Source organism: Desmodus rotundus, chromosome 5, assembly GCF_022682495.2.
Source record: "Desmodus rotundus isolate HL8 chromosome 5, HLdesRot8A.1, whole genome shotgun sequence".
NCBI classification, from domain to species: domain Eukaryota; kingdom Metazoa; phylum Chordata; class Mammalia; order Chiroptera; family Phyllostomidae; genus Desmodus; species Desmodus rotundus.
This window is the reverse complement of record NC_071391.1, coordinates 26,197,729-26,204,429: the sequence shown is the minus strand read 5'-3', so window position 1 is coordinate 26,204,429 and position 6,701 is coordinate 26,197,729. Positions and strand designations below refer to the sequence as shown.

At 40.4% G+C, this 6,701-nt stretch overlaps 1 non-coding gene across 1 annotated transcript; it reads left to right on the top strand.

The window, feature by feature from the left end:
* The first annotated feature begins 2,973 nt into the window (after nucleotides 1–2,973).
* Nucleotides 2,974–3,034, top strand: LOC112303509 (small nucleolar RNA SNORD44). Its single transcript, XR_002974655.1, has one exon. It is a non-coding gene; the product is annotated as a small nucleolar RNA SNORD44 (small nucleolar RNA).
* Nucleotides 3,035–6,701: the final 3,667 nt, after the last annotated feature.

The window sequence follows — 6,701 nt, the reverse complement described above, 5'->3', positions numbered from 1 at the left end:
AAGGTGGAGGAGAAGTTGAAGATGTGGAGACAGGGGCCAGGCAAGCAGGGGCTGGAAGACCATTGTAAGGAATTTGGGTTTTATGCCAAGTGAGATGTACAGCTATCAGAGCATTTTGAGAAGAGAAAAGGCATGATTTAACTTACATTTGAACAGAATTAGTCTGACTGTTGTGCTGAGATAGACTCTAGGAGGACAGGTGGAAAAGTGAGGGAACCAGTTTGGAGGCCATCGCAGTAACCCTGGGAGAGATGATGGTGGCTTGGACCAGCCTGGGAGTGGTAGAGGAGGTGAGAAGTGTCAAGGTCCTGCATATACTTTGAAGGCAGAGCCAAGAAAATTTCCTGATGGGTTAGACATGGGTGTAAAAAGATGTGCATGCACAGATGACTGCAAGGTTTTGCCCTGAGCAGCTGGAGAATGGAGTTGCCATTTTATAAGAGGAGGATGCTTGAGGCACTTCAGTCTGAGTGTTTACAACAATGTGGAGGTCAAGGCTGAGGTTTGTGTGGAAGAGATAAGTTTGGAAGGCAGAGACTATAGATAGTATTAAAAGCCATCCAAATGGATGAAATAATCAGGAGTTCATGTACCTGGAAAAATGAAGAGGCCCAAAGGCTGAGCCCCAAGGCATTCTAAGATCAAGACTGGACAGATGGGAGGAACCAGCAAACCAGACCAGCTTGTGAGGTGGGAGCACAACCAGAAGATCACAGTATCCTGTAAGCCAAGTGAAGAAACTGTCAGGGAAGGGATCGCATGCTGCAAATGTCAAATGCTGCAAAGTAAGGTGAGGAATATTGAGACGTTCCTTGGCTAGAATCCTGGTTTTTCTATCCCAACTTTTTAAAAACCATTAGATTTAGCTTCCTAAAACATGGTTTTTATTATGTCCTACTCAAAACAACTCCTGCTGGACTTGATTATCATAAAGTCCAAATGCCTTTGCTTACCCTTTAAGGCCTTATAAAACGTCTCCACTCATCACTGCCTAGTAGGAAATGGCTCGTCTCTTGGAGGTTCCTGTACCTCTCTGTCATGAGCATATGTTCATGGTATAGTCTTTCCTGTAAGTCAGCTGGGGAGCTGCTCAGCTAGCTGCCTGCTGAGCAGCCCGGCACCAAGGCATAGACAAGAGTCACACACAGTAACTATGCTACTCACTCAGCTTTTATTGAATGCAGGTTCACTCAAAGAAGAACATCAACATACATTAATATCCTACTCACACTCTAACAATCTTAGGGGAATATAACACACATACACACACACACACAGCAATCAATGGGGATAACGGACCTGAGTCCCAGAGTCTCAATCAGCAGGTCCAGGAGACAGCACGGTGGGCAAGTGAGTTGTCAGCATCTTTCAAGGAAGGACCTCCAGAACCAGGTGGGCAGCAGGGCAAATGAAGTCCTCAGTCCAGAAAGGCAGAGCCTCTGGCAGCCTATGCCAAGGGAGACCCTCATGGCATGGAGCAGCACTCTGGTGTGTGGAGCTCGGCTCTCTCAGCAGTGGTCTGGCCCTGCCGCAGTTGTACCTTGAAAGTGGTGTACTGCACCCTTCTGGGTCTTTTCAATAAATGTCTTGGCACCCCTGATACCAAGTGGGGAATTTGCCCAGGATCCTATGGGTGGTACATGGCTGTTCTGCTTGGCATCCCTGATGGCAGGTGTGGAATTTTCCCAGGAGCCTATCTATGGGTGGTCCCACTCTGCAGTTATGGCTATTCTGATCACATGTGCAGATATCTTAGATGTGTCTCCTTACCACATGTTCCCTCATGAATCAAGTAGGTAGTTTCCCTCATGAATCAGAGTGTCAAGGCTGACTGGAAGCCATCTTGGTTGACATGAGTGACTCCACTTTGTTTTATATACTTTATGCTCTCTTGATCAGACTAATGCCATTTTATTGGCCCTGCTGTCCACACTGTCATGTCCTCTCACTCTGCATGTATGCATATAGCATGCTTGCTATATCCACCAACACATGTGGCTGTCCCATCCTCTCTAACAACCCAAATCCTCTCCCTTCCCCATCTACCTGAGGACCCTCACTATGCCAGGCCTTGAGGTTGTCTCCCATCTCTGAGTTCCCACACCTCCTCACTACCCCATTTGCAGTGGTACTCACACTGTCTCATGGTTTTCCAACAGTCTCTGGGCAGATGTGTCATCTTCTTTATGAGACTGCGAGTACCATTAGAGTAGGAACCATGTTGTAAGCCCCATGGTGTTTGTAGCTCCCTGAAAAACTGAGTCTTCAGGATTCCTCACTCATTAAGGAATACAGGGAATTACTGGAAATTAGAACAGAAATGGAAAGCTATCATTAACTATTTGACTGGCCCAGAGACTTCCTTTCCTTTGTTTCACATCGGTGGTATTATTTCTTGACTGGGATATCTTGCAGGAAATCTCAATTTATAACCAGGATGAATGTAGAGCTGCTATGGTTGAAGGCAGAGGGTAGGAGCTCTGACCTTTGCCCGGGGTTCATCCTTTTCCTTCAGTCACCCTACCCTTACCCCTGGGGCAGGCTCAGAAGCACTTCATGGAACCCAAGGTTACAGATGAAGAATTTGACATTTAGAGACAGTTCATACTATTCAGTTTAGAGGCAGTTCACAGACATCTGTGTCCCCAAATATTGCACTTTGTTTACATTGTATGAAATGAATGAATGAATGAATGAATGAGCTGATGACTAAAAAAAGAGAGAGGAAGTCGATATCCATTCATTGCTATTCACTCATCAAGAACAGTAAACTAGTGCTTTCATGACTTATCTTAATCTCAACAAGAAAGAATGAACACAATGCCCACTGTCTAGATGAGGCTGAGGGTGGGGGTCTGATGGCCTCAGGTTAGGAGATGAAGGTAGAATTCAAACCCGCCTTCAAAACCCCAGTACTGAAGTTTGCAATCTTTCTGCCAAGTCAGACCCCTCTGGAGTAGAAATAAGAGACTACATAGAAATAAGGAAATTACTGACTGAATGTGAAGGTCTTAGTTATTAGCTCTACCTGATTTCAGGAAGAAAAGAAATAAGAAAATACAGTGAGAGGGTATTTGAAATTTATACACCAAAACCTTGTACAGCTCTTATGTCCTATTTCTCTTCTCTCCCTACCTCCCCTCTCTCTTTCTGTGTTTTACTAATTACAATGTCAATACGAGACAACTTAGAAGATATTTATTAGCAAAGGGCTACAGAGTCACAAACCAGAACCTAATTTTGCATTGCAGGATTGATTCCTGTTAAAAACATATTTCCTAAACTTAAAAAAAATACTTTTTGGGTGGAGACAAAACTCAGCATCACTATTTATCATGTTTAATTTATTCTGCAAACATAATCTCTCAGCCAGAAGAATCTCACCTGTCCTGTGTGGGATAGGGTGTATGTCAGGAATGTTAAATGAGATCAGGCTACAAGCATTACTTTAGCAGGGTCTTTGGGATACATAGTGCACATTTGCTTGACATTTTATGACACACTACGTGTTTTGGTAGCCCAGTTTGTATTTCTCTAGAAATGCTATTCACTATTAAAGATTAAGTGAAATGATTTCTTGCATGGAATATAAAATACATACATTCTGGGAGCTTTATAAGTGCTAATTTTAAGAAGTTCTAGAGTCTAAATTATCTATATTACAGGAACTGTGAATATTCAGATACATGGAAAGAATAATTATGTCATGTCTAGGTGTTTTTCAGTTTTGTAACTTGCTTTTACGTATCCTGTCTTATTTAATTCTCATCATGACCCTATGTTACATTTGACAGTGTACCCCACTTTAAATGATAAGGAGTTTGGGAATCATAGGATTTATCCAACATCAGAGAACCTCAAGCTAATATTCTACATGTGATTGGAAAAATGTGTTTCTTTCTTATATTATCATATATTTATCATATTATTTATTATGATAAAACACATGTTTTTTCCTTCCCAGGCAAAAATTCCTCAGGTCTTACAACCGTAGTAGTTTTTATTAGCATCTGTCACTGAACTAGTTGAACCCATGAATGCTTCTGCCAGGTACTGGTAGAAAACTGATAACCAAGATGAAACAATGTATCCTGTATAGAAGTCTGCATTTGACAGAATACATGTATCTATAGCATCATATTCAATCCTTCCAGCAATCCTGAGAACCAGAACGGTCAGGTATCCTTGTGCAGATTTTATAAATGAGCTGGTTAAGTGACCTCATAAAAGTCAAATAACCACAGATTGTAAGAGAAGGGACATAAACTCAGTTTTAGATGTCAGGTTCAGAGATGCTCCATGTGGAGTGTGGAACAGATTATTTGGCATATGGTAAGTGCTCTATGCATGGTAGTTGCACTTTGTCATCAGTTTCATTGTTATTCTCTACATTAAACTGAGTTGTAAGTAAACCTCTCCTTGGCCAAGTTGGCTGATGTTTACAAGCCCAGCTAGTGAGCCATTCTTCAATCCGCCTGATAAGCCACTCAGCTGCAAACAATCAAACAAGCATGTGGGAGCCAAAAGCTGAATCTGAGTAGGACAATTATTAAGTGGTTTGTTGGGAAACTTTATAAGCAGAAGTGGCCTTTCTTTTACAATGTGGTGAACTGGGCAGATATTTTATGCTTAGCTAAGACAGTTTTTCAGTTTTCCTAATTTTCTCCAGGTTGCAGAGCTGGGGCATTGATGTCATAGTGAGCACTATGAATCAGTGAGTCTCTGGTTCGCTGCAGAAGAAAAGTTGCGGTCATGTGGAGGTGATCTCCGACAAACTTTAACTTGAGTCATCAGGAAGGATTGTGCCTTCAGGACAAATTGCTGTGTGTCTTTGTTTAATCCAGAGCCTTCAGAACTTAACTAGCAGCTCTGATAACTATCATTTATTGTGTATTTACCATGGCCAATACTGTGATAGGTAAATTATACATAGGGCTCACGTGTATCCAGGTGTGTTTGAGAGGGTTGAAATGTTACCTGCCTGTCCTTGCATAAATATTAATAGTGTTTCACTCTCAAAGATGTCCTGAAGAACAAAAAGATAGAAAGACAGATAGATGATATACGTGTGATTATACAATTTAGGAAAAAATGTTTATTATATAATCTAAGTAGTAGATATATATGGTGGTAGATAAAAGTTCTTTAAACTTTTCTTTCTTTTTTTTAAAGATTTTATTTGTTTATTTTTAGAAAGAGGGAAGTGAGGGAGAAAGAGGGAGAGAAACATCAATGTGTGGTTGCCTCCTACACGCCCCCTATTGGGGACCTGGCCCACAACCTTGACATGTGCCCTGAGTGGGAATTGAACTGGCTGGCAATCCTTTCATTTGCAGGCTGGCACTCAGGCCACTGAGCCACACCAGCCAGGGCTTGAACTTTTCAAGATAAAATATTGGGAAGAAATGTCCTGGTTCGGATGACAAATTATGTGGTTACCAATGTGCAGATGATCTAATTTAATACCTAGAATCATCCTACAATTTAGAGGCAGTTTTCTGCATTTTACAGATGATAACTTTGAGTCAAAAGAAGTTAATAAAGGGGTCCATAGTGCACACCTAGTGAATGGGAAGCAACCTCAGCCATGTACCTCTGGGACCATGCAGCTGGAAACAATGTGATGCCTCCCCTAAATATGTGACCACATAAATGCCTTTTTTGTAATTGCTATTTAAATTTTATGGAATTAGTGTTTCCTAGAATACATTTTAGGAAACACTGCCATAGAGGAAAGGCAGGAGTGGGGAGAAACGTATATTTATTTATCTTTTTACTACCATTTATTGGTTAATTTTATGTCAAGCACTTTATATACTCACAGTGGCATTATTAATAGATATTCATATGTTCATTTTATAGTGAATAAATGAACACAGAAATATTAAGTAACTTATCTACCATAACACATCTAGTAAGTTTCCAAGCTGGAGTTTAATAGGAATATCTGCCCTCTTCACCCCCTGATTACTTTTTTATAAAACTTGTCTATTCTACCTCTGTCATGAACTTAGCCTAAAAATGGGAATACTTATCCGTGAAGAAAGGGCCTAAACATTATGGGCAAATATTATTTTGAACATATATTGATAGTACCATTAGAATAATTTATAAAACTTTTCTTAATAATACAACATTTTTAGAGAGCAATGAGGGTAGAAATTAATCATCTTTTAAGTTGTATCAGTGGATTCTATGATACTACACTTATCCAAATTCTCTAGCCATCATTAAGTCAGTACTTATTAGGTGAAAGAATTGAAAATTAATTACTCCTCTTCCCTCTTCTCACTAAAGACAGATAAATTACACTTCCTGATGTTTTACTTTGTGCCTGGCACTGCTATGACCTTCTGTGTCATAGTTCCTTATCTGAAAAACGGATGTAATAATAATAGTGCCAATCTTATAGGGTGGTAGTATTGAAATCAAATGATAACTGCAAAGTACTTAGGATAGTGCTTACCTCATATTAAGATGATATTTATCCTTATGTTCATTTATTCAACCAATAGTTATTGGACATGCACTATGTGCCACTCATCATTCTGTGTGCCAGGGATATATCTGTGAACAGAATAGGTAGAAGGCCTGCCCTCACGAGACGTATGTTTGGGTGTGTGAATCAGACAGTCCGTGGATAAAAAAGTAAATTTATGGCAGGTGCTATATTAGTCAGAACTGCCTAGGTTGTGGCGTTA